This window comes from Myodes glareolus, chromosome 7 (assembly GCF_982192425.1).
Source record: "Myodes glareolus chromosome 7, mMyoGla1.1, whole genome shotgun sequence".
Taxonomy (NCBI): Eukaryota; Metazoa; Chordata; class Mammalia; order Rodentia; family Cricetidae; genus Myodes; species Myodes glareolus.
Window position 1 is genome coordinate 67,307,428 of NC_142032.1, and position 17,437 is coordinate 67,324,864.

The 17,437-nt window shown below is 48.7% G+C and overlaps 1 protein-coding gene across 1 annotated transcript in view; it reads right to left on the minus strand.

Moving 5' to 3' along the window:
• Positions 1–17,083, minus strand: part of Mgmt (O-6-methylguanine-DNA methyltransferase) — a 246,714-nt gene extending 229,631 nt beyond the window's left edge. The window contains exon 1 of the mRNA XM_048455259.3: positions 16,950–17,083. The gene's annotated coding sequence lies outside the window, so the exon portion shown is untranslated. The remainder of the gene's footprint in view (positions 1–16,949) is intronic.
• Positions 17,084–17,437: the final 354 nt, after the last annotated feature.

Consider the following 17,437-nt stretch of genomic DNA (forward strand, 5'->3'; position numbering starts at 1 on the left):
CAGGGACGTTTACTTCAAACTACAATGAGCACCTAGAGACACCTAATGCTAAAGCCACAATGAATGGTAAAAGATGGAAGATGGGAAGGCACGGGATTCTGTCACCAGACTGTTACACTTCAAAAGCCTGCCACTTGGTCAGCTACGTTGGAGCTCTAGGACTGTCACATGTAGCTGAAAGTATAAACCGTGGTACCCTTTCCCATCTATTCCACTAGGCAAGGGCAGGTTCTCGGCAGGCCTGAATCAAAGCTACACATCCAGGAGACGGAACGCAGAAGCAGAGCTGAGCACCTAGCTGCCATCTATGCACTCAGATATTAAGGAGGTCTGAAACAAAGGCGGATCAGTAACACGCCTGCTGCTAATTGCTTTTTATGGAAAATAAAACTGCCTGCAACTGAAAAATGCTCTTTATGCAAAAACTCAATGGGTTATGGTTGTTCACATGAATTAATAAATAATTTCCAATTTCTCAATGTTTTAGCTCTAATACGGCAATAGAGTCAGCTCTCTGGACCTTCAGGATTTAACCCACAGAAATTGGAATTTGGGGGAGACTATTATGTGTACCAAACATATATAATTTTTCCTTATTAAATTTCTTTATTTAGATACTTATGTTGCAATGGGTGTTTTTAAAAATTTAGAGGGAGAAAGTGGGGGAGAGACAGGGATCAAAATATATAGTGTACATATACAGAAGTACGAAAATACAAAATTTACTAATAAAGACAGAGAAATATCTAAATGATTCAAAGCCTGGTGGGAGTGGCTGGGCTCTGTGCACTCACAGTGTTTCTTTATGATAAGGATCCCAGGATGCTGGGACTCCAAGGAGGACCTGGAGCAACCATGCCAAGGAGACGGAGCAGACAGCATACATTGCTCACAAAAGCTCTTAAGAGCACAGACAAGTTCTGAGACCAAACTGGGAGTCGCCTGTCATCTCTAGCACTCTATAACCTATAACTTTTTAGGGACCCAGTACCCTGCCTGAGCTCTGGGGGAGGTACCTGATATCTTTCACTGGAGAGGGACACGGGGGTAGAGGTGGGGGATTGCCTGCTGTCTCAGGAAGACACCCGTCATCCCACTTCTTAAAATGCTTTCTGAAACCTCCACCACCATGTGCACAAATTTTCCCACAAAAATTTGATTAAATCTCTCTGGGAGGCATCTTCAGACGGCACCACGAGAGACCGCCACCATGCCGAGCTGAAGCTGGGGGTACAGAGAGTCCTGTGGCGGGATGCATTCGCAGAAGAGCCCTGTGGCGGGATGCATCCGCAGAAGAGCCCAGCTCCATATGAAAATGCTTAAAATACATTAGATTTTTTGGTCAAGATGAAAGACAAAAGGAAAAAAAAAGCAATCTATTCTAATTGGGTTCCCATGGTAACTGTACAATTGGGTTTTTCAATATCACATCCCAAAGGCCCAATGCACACTTGTAAAATATACTTCCAACAGTCCGGATTGTTTTTACATTGCGGCACTCCCAGGAAGATCAATCACTATACATCCCCGCCCTAACTATTAGTGGCGGGAGACTTCAGCAGTACTTGCCATATTAACATAAGTCACGTACTGAACACTACCTATCAAGATGATGATGTGGAAGTAATCACACACTTCAGGATCACCAAACACACTCTGAGTAATAGGCCAATAGGAATGCTATCCGAGAATAATGTTTATGAAATGCAAGAAATCAAGTCCAAGTACATACCAGGTCACTATAACTCCCCCCCTTATTGATTCCCAGGATAAGAGAATCAGTCATTAATAATTACATTAGAAGATGACCCTCGGGGTTCATCATACTCTTGTCAACCCTCGCTGTGGAAGCAAACAGCAAATAGCTGCTAATAAAAATAATAAATAAATAAAAGATAACCAAGAAGAAAGAATTCATATTTATAATATTTATAATGCATTCCCCAATTAGGATTCTGGCTTCATACAGCAGTCCCTCTGTGGGCCACACTGGGACCCCAACATAGAGCTCTAAGGATATGGTGCTCATCTAGACCACGGGGTAGAGAGCTGGGAGTACTCAGAAATGCTATTTAAAAAAACAAAACAAAAAAAACTTATAATCTGCATTTCTTATACAACAGTCCTAAAAGTCTGCATAGGTTTAGAACCCATAAATGGTGGGGTGGACGGGCAGGTTTAACGGCCTCCAAATTCCACAGGTCCCCTGTAACGGGTTGTGCAGACGCAGAAGGGGCCAGGAAACACATACTGAGGTCCCCAAAGACCTACCAGTGTTCTCAGAGACAGCCCAGCCTGAAGGTGGCCACTGTGTTCCTGAGAACCCCAGATCATGTTCAAAGACTAACAACCATGTGTTGCAATACCCTGGGACCTATGGAGTCAATGCTGGCCACTCTGTGTAGCCTTCCATACGGAAGATCCCCCAGCCATGGACTTTGCTGTCACTTCTGCACCCAGGGAGTCCTGAGAGCCCCAACAAAACTATTCCTTTCTCCGCAACCCAGCCTTGTCCTGCTTGTTTTACTCATTTCTGCAGTCCCTGGGGCTTCTGGTGACCAGACTAGGCTCTGTTTTCGTTTTCTCTGGTGCATCACAGGAAGTCGGGGACTCGGCTAAGAACAAGGATTGTGGGTATTATCACATAAGAATGAGACTAGCCAGATGTGATTAAGCACACCTTTAATCCCAGGACTTAGTAGACAAAGGCAGGTAGATCTCTATGATTATGAGGCCAGCACGGTCTACCTAGTGAGTTCCAGGACAGCCACAGTGAGACTATGTAGTCTCAAAGACAAGAGGAGGAGAGGGGAAAGGACAGAATGGGAGTGAGGAAGGCATGGGGGTGGAGGAGAGCAGAAGGGAGGGGAGAGCTTGCACCGGACTAGAGATGGCTCAGCAGTCAAGAGTCATTAGTAGTTGTTCTTGAGGAGCAAAGTCCAGGCCCCAGCACCCATGCTGGGCAGTACACATGCCAGTAACTCCACCTCCAGGGAATCTAACCCCCTCTTCTGTGGACACTGGGGCATGCACACACACACACAGATGTATACACGTACAAACAAAAAGTAGACACTGGGGGTGATGATTGCTTCAGATTAACTTATGAAATAAACCACCTGGCCAATTTGTAGAGAAAGACTGGAAGCCTTCCTCCCCTGAGGTAAGGAATGGGGCGTATGCAAGAAAAGCCAGCAACATGGGAGATGGGAGGTCTACACAAATGCACTATAGAGGGGTCATAGGCTGCCTGGTTCAGGCTTTGGGGCCTTTTCCCTCAGCTACTTGCCCACTCCTCTTCTTAACAAACTGTCTCTTCCCTGGACCTCTGGACATCCCTCCCTCTTTCTCTGAAGCCCTCCACTTACTCCATGTCTCTCCATAGCTGACATGCAGGCTTTTGGGCCCTAACTCAAGCAGGCGTGGCTTTCCCTCTCCCTCTTCACCAGTTCCTTCCTCACAACAGCGGCCAAGATTGGTCTGTCTTGTTGTTTTCTTTACATAATCTAATGGCCCTCAAACTTCCTTCTGAATCTGTTTATAAATTCTTTTATAAATGAGACTGAGAACCCACAAGAAAGAACCCCAAATTTCCCGGCAACAACAGATCTATCTTCATTCCCAAACTTGAACTTCATGCGTGAACACCATGTTTTGTCAGCTCTGGATGACAAAACACAATGTCACAAATGGTGGCTTACATGACAGGCATTATGTAACTTCACACAGACCAGACAAAAGCTCAAAAGCTTGGTTACCTAGGCTCCCGCACAGGGCTCTTTCCTGGCAAAATGACAGAGCATCTACTGCCCACCTTCCAGGGCATGGAGCCTGTGGGACTGGGATCCACCTCAGTCCTGTGACCTCACTTTACCCCAACAACCTTCTGAAGGCATCTTCTCAAACACAGCCTCATTGCACACGTCTGCAACCTCTAACCCTGGGACACAGGGAAAAGCACAGAGCCTGTGCCCAGCAAAATGTAGCTTTTGGTCAAGTCAACCTCAGCCCAGGAGGATCTCAGAAGGCTCCTGATCCAGCATTCCAACACCACAGGATGAATCCAGCACCAAGAAGGTGAAAGCGAAGAACAATGGAAGGTCAGGAAAGAACCCAGTGGCTTCTTGAACTTGAGACTAGGAAGGTCTGAGCACAGGTCCAACTGCAGACTATGTCTGTGTATGGGTCTTGGGACAAAGGAAGTCATCAACGTACAGAAAGGAAGAGGACCCCCAGACCACCCACACATGCAACTCTGGGGCAAGGGTGGACAAGCAGAGTCTGGATAAAGTGCCCACTTAGTGGTCCAAATGAGCCAGGCACTGATGCCTTTTGCCATGGACCTGAACAGGAGGGTCAGCTAGAGTCTGCCTGAAGCAACAGAGAAGAGTGATGAGAAACAGAAAGCAGCCAATGATCATGTCTCTATGCCAGGGTCCTTGCTAAGCAACACAGTGTACTGGGCAACCACACTCCATGCTTGTATGGCGTTTGTGGACTCTGGCATTTCCAGAAGCTTCTATCTTCTAGATTGCTGAGACAGAAGACACTAGATGGGAATGGAAACGAGACAATGAGGGTAGAGCACAAAACAATGTTGTCACCTCACACCCCATATTTCATCCCACACAGTGCCCAGGCCCAGTCAGCTCCAGACAATCCCCAGATTCACACAGTCCAACATCCACAGAACCCTGGAGTCAGAGGACCCTAAAATGCACACAACCCCTAAGGTCCACTGCGCACCGGAGCTCACAGGACTCCAAGGCCCACAGCACAGTCAGAATGGGCCTACAACTTACATATACCTAGCAACACTTAATGCCTCAGGCAGCCTCATTCTGAGCCAGGTAGAAGTGGTCTGAAGGTGTTGACACCCATGGGTTCGCAGATATGACCCTTCCTAAGTCACGTGAGACAGCCTGGGACAAGGATAACACCTTAGGTTGAAAAGCACTGTGCTGGCTAATGTTAACTGCCGGCTCGACAGAATCTAAACTCAGGTGGACCCCCTACACCTTAAAATAATTAAACCAACAAACAACTGAGTGATGAAGCTGGAGAGATGGTTCGGTTGGTCAAGTGCTTCCTCTACAAACAGGAGGACCAAGTGTGCTTCCCAGAACCCAAGTAAAAAGCCAGGCTTGGCATGTTACACGTAATCCCAGCACTGGAGAGATGGAGATGCACAGATCCCTGAGGCTACTGGCTGGCCAGTCTAGCCTACTCAGTAAACTCTAGGCCAGACTCAAAAAAAAAAAAAAAAAAAACACAAAGTGCATGATGCCTGAGGAACAACACATGTGATTGACCTCTGGCATCCACACAATTGCACATAGACACGTGTACCACTGTAGGTGTATAATGCATGTATACACACACACATGCGCGCGCGCACACACACACACACACACACACACACACAGAGTGATCAGCAGCATAGACTGGCCATACAATCCCTGCTGGCAGCCTCATTCTGAGCCAGGTAGAGGTCCTTAAGCCCTATGCTTTTGAATACAGAAAAGAACAAACAAACAAACAAACTACTGCTGGAGACTCAAGGCCAAGGGCATTCCAGCTAGCGGCCAAATGACAGCAATCACATCCAAGGGAGCTGTGAAGTGACAGCCACAGAATACGCAGCCACCCCCAGCGTGTCTGGGATGTACCTAGGGGTCTCTTGAACTTTAAGATTCACCCACGTTTACACCTGCTCATCTTTCTAAGAAAACTTTCTGGCTATCTGTCAGAAGTAGCATTCTGGAAGCAGTCTCCCCTAGTCTCCCGAGTCTGACCCAAGGGGACTCAGTTCCCACCAACAACCACCAGTCACTTCTCAGAGCCCTGCGCAGCCCAGAGACGGATGGGTTGGAGGAAGGGAGGCGCAGGGAGCCTGTTAATCAGCAGACAGGCCACACGACGCCCTGCATCCATCTGACTCGACAGCTTAATCTGATGCTAACACAATGGTGACAGAAACAAATTTTTTTCTGCACAATAAAGAATAGTACACCTGGGTCTTCTTGGGATAGCTGGCTAAATTCAGTAACTTTTGGAAATATATCATTTCTTTTCTTTGCCTATTATTCTAGAAACTTCCCCTTGAGTGCTAAAAGCCTTACTAACAAGAACAGTGGCATGCCCAGAACAGAGCGTCTACAGCCACTGTGCTAAGGACGTGACATGCTTGCTCATTTGATTTCCTGTCATCTGATGCAGGCATAGGAGCCATGGCTGGCATTATCTTAACTAGATGACAACCTAGGAACACCGAGACTCTCAATCTCTGTTCCTGAGGCCTTCTATAAGCGCTCCATCTATCACATAAACGGGCCACGCCTCTAAAGATGTCTGTTCCAACTCCTCCACAACACTCTGACCCCACCATGTGTCCATCTGACACACCTACCCTATGACCCAAGATGCCACTAGATGTAGTTTCTACCCCCCAGGAATCACCCCCTCATGTGGCTACCTACCTCTCATGACTAAATCTCTACTCAGAAGCCAATTGTTTAGAAGGGCTGCTTCAAACTGTGATGGTTTAGTTGTGATGTGTCTGCTAACACTCAAGTGTTGAAGGCCTGGTCCTCAGCTGCTGGTTCTAATCACTAGGACAAAACTGGCTACTAAGGGCACTGACCTGCTCGATGGACTCATCCACTGACGGATTTATACTATGACAGTACTAGAAGGAAAAGCCTCATTGGAAGTAGGCCACTAGGGCCATATCTTGGAAACACACTGTGACCTTGACTCTCTCCTGTCTCTCTTTATCTCCTTCCCTCATTTCTCTCTGTTTCTGCCTCCTGGCAACCATGATTCTCTATGCTGTTAGGGGCCCAGAAACAATGGAGTCATACACCGCGGTTGGAGACCTCTGAAAACACGAGCCAAAGTGAACAATTTCCTGAAGTCGTTTTCTTGGGCACTTGGCCACAGAGACAAAGATCTAACTTACACAAACACACTGCGATTTCCTTCTGTCCTCCAGACACTCTCGCCAGCACACAGGATACAAATCCATCTCACCTACCCAGACCTTCAAGAGCACAGCCCTCGAAGGCAAGGTTGGCATAAGCCTAAGTCTTTTTCCAAAAAGTCATGGACTAGGACAATTCCTATGCGCAGTATGGGAAGGCAGAGCTCAGTGCGAAGACTATGGGGGGCAATGGAGCCAATAAGTGTCTTTCTTTCAGGAAGGGGCCACTTATCACAGGACTCAGCCTCTTGCCTGCCCTCCTGCTCTTCAACATGAGCTGAAGCAACACAAAGTGTAACCGGGGGGTTTTCTCTCACCCACCACTTTCCAAAGAAGCACTCAGAGGCTTAATATTAATTACAAACTGCTTGGCCTTAATAGGTTTATTAGCTATTAATATTAATAGGCTTATTAGCTCAGGCTTATTATTAACTAGCTCTTACAACTTAAATTAACCCATTTCTATAATTTTATATTTTACCATGTGACTCATGGCTTGTTACTTCACATCTTGCTTCCCTGGCAGCTGCTGGTATCTCCCAGTCCCTGCCTTCTTTTTACCTTTATTTCTGCTTGGATTTCCCACCTGGCTCTATTCTGCCTGGCTATTGGTCAAATCAGCTTCTTCATTAACCAACGATAATGAAACATATTCACAGCATACAGAAGGGCATCCCACATCAACAAGTCCCTTACCAGATGCAACCCTGATCTCCAACATCCCACCTCCAACACTGTGAGCCCAAAAGCTCTCTCCATATACATCATCCAGTCTTGGGTATTCTGTTACAGCACTGGGAAACAGGCCTCTGACCCCACCGGCCCTCGGAGACACCATCTTCCTCCACTGGAAACCACCAGAAGAGCCCCCACAGGAACCTACCACCCAGTGAGAACTTTCCATGGTCTTTATGTAAGCAAGCCAAGCACACAGGCTCTTTTTAATTTGCATTCTGATGTGACTGTACACCTAAAACTTGACAGTGTGATTTTAAGGATGCCATGGCTACCTACAGGAAGTACAGGTTGCCCCCCACAGAGCTCAGGCTGGGGGTGGAGGTGCCTGTTAATGAGCCGCCTTCCTCCCTGCTGACATCTCTGCCTGAATGAGCAGTTAAAATAAGGTAATCTCACCGCCTCAGAGCCCAAATGCCAGGCAAGGCAGACAGCATGCTTCTTTAAAATCCACATTAAGTAAAAGCACACACACCAAGCATTTCCTTCTTCCAGAATAAGAAGAATGACCCTGGCTAGATTGTTCTTGCCTGTACTCCCACTCCTTGGAAGGTGAAGGCAGGAGGATCAGGAATTCAAGGTGAATGTGCCAAGACAACCTGGGCGATGTGAGACTGTCTCAAAAAAAATCAAAACAAAATAAAAGAACAAAAAGAAACAAAGAAAAAATGACCCTAATGACTCTACAAGTAGTTGTCTTTTCCAACTAGCCCCTCTTCTCACTCACATGAGCCTCCCAGGCAGTGAACAAGGTTGTTCCCATGACCTCCACAAGCACCAAACCTACTGGCCAGAACACAAATGACCACCACAGGCATTGTCCCCTCACTGCCAGGCCCCACATGACCTCCATAAGCACCACCCCCTCACTGCCAGGCCCCACATGACCTCCATAAGCACCACCCCCTCACTGCCAGGCCCCACATGACCTCCATAAGCACCACCTCCTCACTGCCAGACCCCAGTCCTGAACTTCTTTCCTTCCTTGCTTCTTGACAAACAAGCAAGTAATGACCTTCAAGGGATCAGAGCAATGGTCTGTTATCTCCATACCCTTCAGCATGGGACAGGCCCTCCTGGAGTTGCCCCACCTACTGTGCTAACCATCCTTGTTAGTTACCCCCATACTCTTCTCAAACTGAACTCCCTGCTGACAGGCTCCCCAAATGCACCCCCAAGGTTCATGTTCCAAGGCTCTACCTGGAATATCCGACCCTTGCCCCCCACATCCCACCCACAGGAAATCTCACAAGCTGCACCAGACACACTTTGAGGAGGACTGAGCAAGGGTCCCCGTCCAGCAGAGACATGTTAAGGTGGGCAGACAGTCCCTGGGCAGCACTTGGATGCTCCCTTCCTTCTACAGACCCAGTGCATTTGCTCTCGCCTTGCCGGAGGTGTGGGGCAGAGAGGACCACAAAGAGCAAAGCACTTACGGGCGGGGTCTTGTCATTGCACCAGCATCGCACTCAACCCCAGATCAAGTTCTGCACATTCCGCATGGAATCCTGAGAACCATCACGTAGGAACGGACCCAGATCTATGCTTTTCTTCACAGCCAAGGACGATGCTTGGGGAAACTGGCCAGAAAGGCTTCATTGAATATACAAGCCTGTGCTTGCAGATGCCCTGTTCTGCCCCAAAAAGGCCTTCCAGAGCCTCCTCAGTCTAACCATTGCAAAGAAAGCACGACACAATGGTTAGAAGCCTGCCCGTGGTCGGCAAATAGATCTGGGCTATACAACCCTACTATAAGCCCCATGTACCTCTGAAACCTTGTATCCTCACTTGTAAAAAGGAAAAAGAGAGAGGGGGGAGGGGGGGAAGGAGGGAAGGAAGGAAGGGAGAGAGAGAAGGAAGAAAGCAAGCTACTCCTTGCTTATCCCTCTTCAGCTAATCCCGAGGATTTTCTAAGAAGATCTAGGAGAGAGCATGGCCAACCTTTAGCTGGAAAGCCATGCAATAGCTTTGAAGGCAGCACAATACAACATCATGTCACAATGTCAAAAGGTTGGGCCCCCTAGCTGGGTAAAGCAACACAGACTGCATCCATGAAGACACGAGCCACACCGGGTAAAGAACCACTCAAAAGAGACCCATTCCTTCCCGCCCTAACGTGTCTGCCGAGCTGATATGCTTAGTATATGTACTTTTCTGTTATGATCAAACACCTGACAGGATGCAAGTTAAAAGGGTCAGAGTTTATCCCACCCACAGTGCCAGGGGATGCAGGGTTTGTGGTGGGGAAGGCAGAGTGGCAGGAGCTGGAGGTGGCTGAATCCACACAATCAAGAGACAGAGTCACGAAGGTTGGTGCTCAGCTGACTTTCTCCTTTCCACTCAATTAGGACTGCAGACCATGAGGTCACCCACATTTAAGGTAGGTCTTCCCATCACAACCCAATCTAAAAATGCCATGCCCACAGGGTTGTTTCTAAATTCCATAAAGTTGGCAATCAAGATTAAGTGTCACACACCAGGTGCAATGGCACACACCTTTAATGCCAGTATTCAGGAGGCAGAGGCAGGAGGATCTCTGTGAGTTAAAAACCAGGCTGACCTACATAAGGAATTCTAGGCCATCCGGCGCTGACTTAAAAAAAATTAACCTTCACAAATGGGTTATGAGACAAGGTTTCATGTAGCCCAGGCTCCCTTTGAACTCAGAATGTAGCCAAGGATGGACCTGAACTCCTGTTCTTGCCCCCATTTCCTGAGCACTGGGGTTTCAGGTCTGCATAACAAGCCCTGCTTCAGATCACTGATTTTTGACAAAATTTACCCAGCAGGCCTGGGTAACCATGGTAAGACCAGTCAAAGGAGGGAAAAGGCTGGACAAGCTAGCGTCACCTCTGGCTCCCGACCGGGGTCAAATGTGGGATTGTGTGTCTGGTTCTTTGAGATATCCTTCAACTTAACAGACTAGAGATGTCAAGCCTGGGGCTGGCTGGCACTGGCAGTATATTGGGAGCACATGGGAAGCAAAGTTGCCTGCTCTTGGCACCAATAGTGAATATATCCTCTCGGGGCACAGCTGACCCTGGCCTTCTGAGCAGATGGACCATGAAGCCAAGCACTTTTGAGAACTCTCAAAAACAAAAATCGGAGCAGACAGCAGAGCAAATCAACACCACAAATGAAACCTAAGAAACCTGGCACTTCAGCAAGGGAGAGCCACACCCAGCAGACAGGCAAGCTGGCCTCTCAGACATGACAGAGAGGGGCTTCTGCAGCCTCGAGTCCTAGTCTGATGTGATCTCACTGCCCTCACTCCCCCTGACCGACAGTGGAACTTCCTTGTGGTTTGTAATTGACAAAGATGTTTGTGCCTGTGTTTTTCCCCAGAAGCAGCAGAGGTATAAAAGGCTTTAGCTCAGGGCAAAAAAAAAAAAAAAAAAAAGTTGCTGTTCTTCCACCTAAAAAGAAGCCTACGTGCCTCAATCCCGGCACCACCACCCCCAGTTTCGGCATCTAGGCTGCCCTGGTGCGGCACTAGTCCACCAAGAACAGCTTTGTGGCAGTCAACGGATGTCATCCCTGAACAACTGTGATCACGACTCACGGCTTGCCAGGGCCCGACCCCCAGGATCCCTCAAGATGTCATCTTCCTCCTATCCCACAGCTGCCATCAGACCAAGCCTTGGAAGGACATGTCACCTTTCTCAAAGTCACGACAGTCATCTTGTCCCCAGGGATTTGTACAAGTGACCTCTGTGCTACTAACCTATATGGGAACACTTAGGGGAGATGGGTCTGTGCTATGGGTTCTAGTTGGAGTCAAGGGAACAAAGATGCTCACGGGGCCGACTGGGCTGCAGGGGAATTAGGATGTGGCCTGGACTGAAGGGTGATGTGCATGCTGGCCGACCTGGAAGAAAATAAGGCTGTCAACTAAGCCTGTGCTTTCAGGAAGAGCTTTGATCCACACTGTTTTAGTTTTTTTTTTATTTATAAAACAAACATCCATTTACTACTGCATGTGCTTCCTACCCAGGTAGACAAAGTCAGTCAATCACTCTCACCCAGCAGACAAGGGGGCACCTGAGGTGGGGTGCCTGCTAGTTGCTAACTTCACTCAGCTTAGTATCCGTATCACATCATTGCTCGCCTCACACGCAGCTCTAGCACTTGCGATATAAAACCCCTTTCTGCCCCACAGAAACACATTTGGGTTTGGAGCTCAAAGCAGGCCCTCACCTGAGAGAAAATGCTACCACTCAAGAGAAAAAAAGCAACACAACCTATTCACAAGGGCACTGTGGAAGGAGGCACGTCACGCCTGCCCATGCTTCACACTTGGACAAAAAGCTAATGCCAGAGTTCTGGTAGCCTTCGCATCTGCTGTCAGAACCACAGAACGGAAAGTTAGAACGCAATGGTCTCATGTTGGATTGGCAAGCTGAAGAGTCACGCGTCTCTAATGAGTCGAAAACATGTACAGATACATGAGCCTGAGCAACTTATGCCAAGCACAGATGGGTCCAGATGGAAGAGGGCTTTGGAGCTGGTGGGAGCTGGAACACTCTCTTTTCTGTCTTACCCTAAAGATGCACTCAAGGGCTTGAGCATTAGAGTAACCAGAGTCCTCTCGGAGCCCACAAAGCTGGAGCTCCGTAGGCTTCAATCCTGTATGGCTGACATAGGGCTCTATAGCCCACCTTGGGAGCCTGAGGTATCAGAAATTCTGATACCAGCAAAGCTCAGAAGACCTTTGTGGAAACCCACATGAACCCATTCATGGAGAGCAACAGGTTGCCATATCTGGTCTTGTTGGAGTCCCTGTAGGATAGACCTGACCAACCCTGACCACGCTGAAGGTGACATTCCTGGCTTCCCGCCTTTTGTCTGGGTTATAGTTCAGCTAAGTTTGTAAATGAGACACAACTGTCTGTTCTTCACCCCATGTCTACAGCCCCAGCTCCTACTTTGTGCCGAGAGCCATTCTCTCTCCTCACCCACCAACGCTCTAAGATGCAGCGTTGGGCTCACCCAATCTGTCAATGGGCTAAGAGTGCTCTGAACGACTATCCATGTGACTCAATTTGTCAGTAAAAACTGCCACCAGCGCTGTGCTTGCAGGAAAAAAAATGTCCATAAATGCATTATTGCAACTGGCAGATCGATGTCTATAATAAAAACAAATAGATTTAACAAGTGCCTGCTTTTTACGAGCCATGCCATTGGTGGACTAGACGTTTGGTGTCACCCTCGGACTTCTGGGAATGGGCCCCGGAGCCGGGCTGGATGCAGAGCTGACTTCACAAGTGTTATGGGTGGGAAATTATTCTAACAAGAAAATTTTAGTAGCAGAGTGGACACACCAGGCATTTATCGCTCTTTCGTTGTTCCTTTTGTGGTTCTGCATGACAGCGAACATCTGCAGAATGTCTGGACTGGTCTTACTCATATGGTGCAGGCCAAAATGAGTTCCTGCCACCTGGAGTGCACAAAACAGGTTTTAACCATGACCAAGATTGTCACCACTGTGCCTCTGGCCTCTGGGGATGGCCTATCTATCAGGCTACTTCACTGAGGCAGGCTCTGGAGCAAGGTGTAGGAGACTAGCCTAACCCAGTGATGCCTGGCCTCTTGGGAGACACAGCCTGTGACCCCTCCGCATGGAAACCACACCTGTCAGGGCACTGATTCCTTCAAGATCACAGGAGGTCACCAAAGGAGTTAGTTCCCTTCTTAAGGCTAATCATTTTAACAGCTACAGGAAGGGGTAAGTCCCTCATTACGCTACACATAATCATTGCGTGGCTTTCCCCAAACCACACAGTCCTCCTCAGTGATCCTTTTATTACTGCTAATTTTTAAGTCAAAAGGCTTGGCTACTGCCATGGGCCATCAGCTGAATAGCAAGGACACACATCACAGCATACTCAGGCCACAGTGCTGTGTCTCCAACCTTTATCTATCTATGCTTAGCACAGGCCTCCACAGCAAACAGAACAAGAAAATCCATCCTGTCAACCAGGGCAGAGCCAGCCTCCAGCAAAGATCTACTTACTCCCTTCTAGATAAACCCTGTGGCTTCCAGTTCAGACACAGAACTGGTGTAAGCCAGTTTGTTTATCAGTATCTGTAGACAGGCTGACAGAGGCCACAGGTTTCCCAGTGAAATGTTGGTCTTTAGGTCTCTTATTTGAACCTTCAGGCTTTATTTAATTAACAGTCTGCAGTCAGACGCCAATGCCTTCAGTAAGAACGTGGGCAAAGCCATTTATGCACTCACCCAAACAGGGCCAGGCATAGCTGTGGCAGCAGCCAAGCCAGGGTCATCCAGAGTCTGACATACTCTTGTGCAACACAGACCCAACCAGGAGCCAAGACCTGGGGCAAAGTAGATCTATTGGCGAGGGTGGGACATGGGGGGAGCCTGGGATAGGATGGACACTTGGGCAAGGTCACCATGGCATGTGAAGCAACAAGACTGTCCCCAACTTTGACGGTGCACCCAACTTTTTGTACTTTCCCACAGTACAAAGCATTAAGGACTCAGCAGGTGCCTTGCATGTGTTGAATTTTGATCTTCTCCAGGGCTAATGGTCTGTGATCCTTCCAGCCGAGAAGCCACAGAAACAAGCAGGACCATCCAACCTGTGCCCAACGGGTCACACATGGCTGAGGACAGCTATAGATGTGATCCAACAACAACAACAACAAATTACAAACTTACTAAAATATTAGGAGATTTTTGTTTTTTGTTTGTGTGTTTATTTTTAGTAACTGCATGATTTTCAATTGTGAACTGTATAGGCAACAATGTCACACATGTCAAAAGCTGGGGTGGCATGTGAGTCTGTAGTGTGGCGTGCTGTGATGTTGGGTGGGGCTATTCAGGGGGTCAGTTCGGTGATGTCCTTTTTTGATTTATGGTATTTTCAGTTTCCTCGGGGGAGGGGGGACAGTCACATCCCAAGCAGAGGAGCATATGGCTAGTCCAGTGAGAAGGAGAAAAAGGAATTCCGACAACAGTTACCCTTCTGTTGTTTCCTACCAAAGCCAGATTGAGCAGCTAAGAAAGGCATTGACAAGGAGTTGGTCCTGATGGTCTGACCCCGGATCCTAAATCATAAATTCAGAACAATCATGACAATGTAATTGGGTTGTCCAGTGGTTGGCTGATTGTGTTTTGGACACAGACATTCACCCCGGCTCAAAGGAGCCTGCAACAGCTGTGTAGTACAAACTGGCCTTTAATTCCTGGCAATCCCCCTGACTCGGCCTCGCAAGTACTGGGATTAGAAGCTTCTCAAGTACTAAGTTTAGCTTGAGGCACCAAACTCAGCTTGCACCTATTAACAAATTCGGAGAAGGGGGCAGTATTTCAATCTCCCGGGAGAGAAGAAAGAGGAGCAATTCTGGCACGCCTCCTGCCTGTGACCCTGCATTAGGGAAAAGGGGCCTTGACTGTCTAGACTGGGCAGTGTTTCTGCAAATGTGACACGAGCTCAGATCACCTAGGAAGCGGGAACTTCAACTGAGAAAATGCTTCAATCAGACTGGCTTGTAGGTATGTCTCTGCTAACTGATGAGGAAGAGCCCAGCCCACCAAGGGTGCCCTGGGCAGGTGATTGTGGGCTGTATAAAAAAGCAGGCTGAGCAAATCATGAAGAGCAAGCAGGTGGACAACATCCCTCCCCGGTCTTTGCTTCAGTTCCTGCCTCCAGGTTCCTGCCCTTCTTGAGTTCCTGCCCTGCCTTCTCTTCGTGGTGGACAGTCGTCATGTAAGCCAAACAAACCCTTCCCTCACCAGGCTGCTTTAGTCACTGTGTTTTAGCACAGCAATAAAAAACTGAGACAGCAGCATGCCTGTGAAAGCAGGCCCAGTGAGGGGAGGGAGGAGAGGCAGGCCCAGACGAGGCCTACTGACCTAGAACAGGACCCAGAGATTGGTGACTTTTGCTTTCCACAGAAGGTGGCAGCCTAAGACACAGTTGTCTAAGCACTGCACCCGGGGCTCTGCTTCTTACACCTTCCATAAGAAGAGACCTCTTCAAAGCCACACTGTTGTGGATTCTTTTTCTTTTTCCCTTCTATTTTTTCTTTTTTCTTTTCTTTTTTCCCCCAGTGAAAAAGAATACTTCCACAGAAGAGTACCATTAGCATAACAGAGTTCTTGCAGCCTGGTTCCCACAAACCTCAGAAGGTGAAGGCACTATAACTATTTCCCTGCCAAGCTCTAAGTCAAGACCTAGAGAGCCCAGGAAGGAGCAAAGACTCAGGCAGGCCAGTGGTGCAGGACCATTCTGCCCAGCCACACTCTGGCAGATATTCAACAGGGCTAAGTTTGCAGGACACTGATCACAAGCCAGCCTTCTCACACCCCCACAACCACCTAGGACCACATCACCACAGTATGGCAGCCATTAAGAGACACGTGAACTCAATTAAATCATCTGGGATTACCTGTCAGGGAAGAGAGATGACGAGGAGGCCTAACACAGATTCTACAGGGTGTTTTATACCTTTTTCCCAAGCTGTTTCCTGAGTCTGAGGACGGACAGACGGACGGACAGACAGACAGACAGACACACACACACACACACACAGAGACACACACACACACACACACACACAAACCTTGCTTCTCAGAACAATACAATCAGTTTCTGAGTGAGGCACCTAGGAGTAAAACTGCTAAGACCTCACAGAACAAAGACCTAGACCCACAGGTAGAGAAGTTCATGGCCTGGAGTCACTGTACTGTCCCCAACTTGGAAAGTGCCTGACTGTCTAACTCCTGTTCACTCCGAGTGTTTAAGCATGATCTTTTGACCACATGGATGTGCCTGACACCAGCCATGATGCTGCAGGATCCTGGGACTTGGGTATTTTCTCCTAGTCTCTAGAAAGAAGGAACTATGAGAAGCATGGGCCTGCAGCACTTCTTGAAGCTTCCCTACAGGGAGGTGAGGGGGTTCCTCAAGCCCTCATCAGCAATGAAGGGAAACAGGATGGCTAGGGGACCCGCAGAGTCCAGTAGAGGCTTGAAAAGTGTTTGGCATCTGGAGGTGTGGCAGGAGACAGACATAGTCACCAGGCAGACTGGTCCCCTGTACCCCAGGCCCCTGAAAAGTAGGGCCCATTCAGCGCAATCTGTAGGAGGGGCAGAGGTCCTGGAGAAAGGAAGGAGCCCTTAAGGCAACTCAGCAGCGACTGTCTCCCTGGGCTCCGGACTTTCGCTTTCTCCAGGAAGGGCCCCACACTGTGCCCCGAAACTCACCAGCTTGCAAACTATGCAGACACTCAGCAACTTGGAATGGTGCAAAGGGCCTGGACGTCAGAACGCTAGGCTCTAGCACGGGAAAACGTGGGCCGCGGTACACGCTCAAGCTGGGGGCGGGGCCTGGTGCTCGGGGAGGGGCAAGGCCTGCGTGCGCGGGGAGGAGTCAAGTTACAGACGGCGCTGGGTTGTGGGGGTGTGGCCGGAAAGTGTAGGGTAAGCCTCGCACGTGGGGGCGTGGCCGGGAGTTGCCGGAAGCGGGAGAAGGAGCCTAGGCGGGCTGATTGCTGCCAGAGCTTGCCTTTGGTGCTGGGCTGCAGTTCTGCGCAGCGTCTACATAGGGGCTCCCGCACCAGGACTCTTACTTCAGACTAAAACCGGTTCCTAGCCCACCCTAGAATTTGTAATACACCAGCCCTGTGGTTTCCGGAGCCGGGCCTCACCTTCTAGCCTCGGCCTCAGCACGCCACGCTCCAGTTTAGCCACTG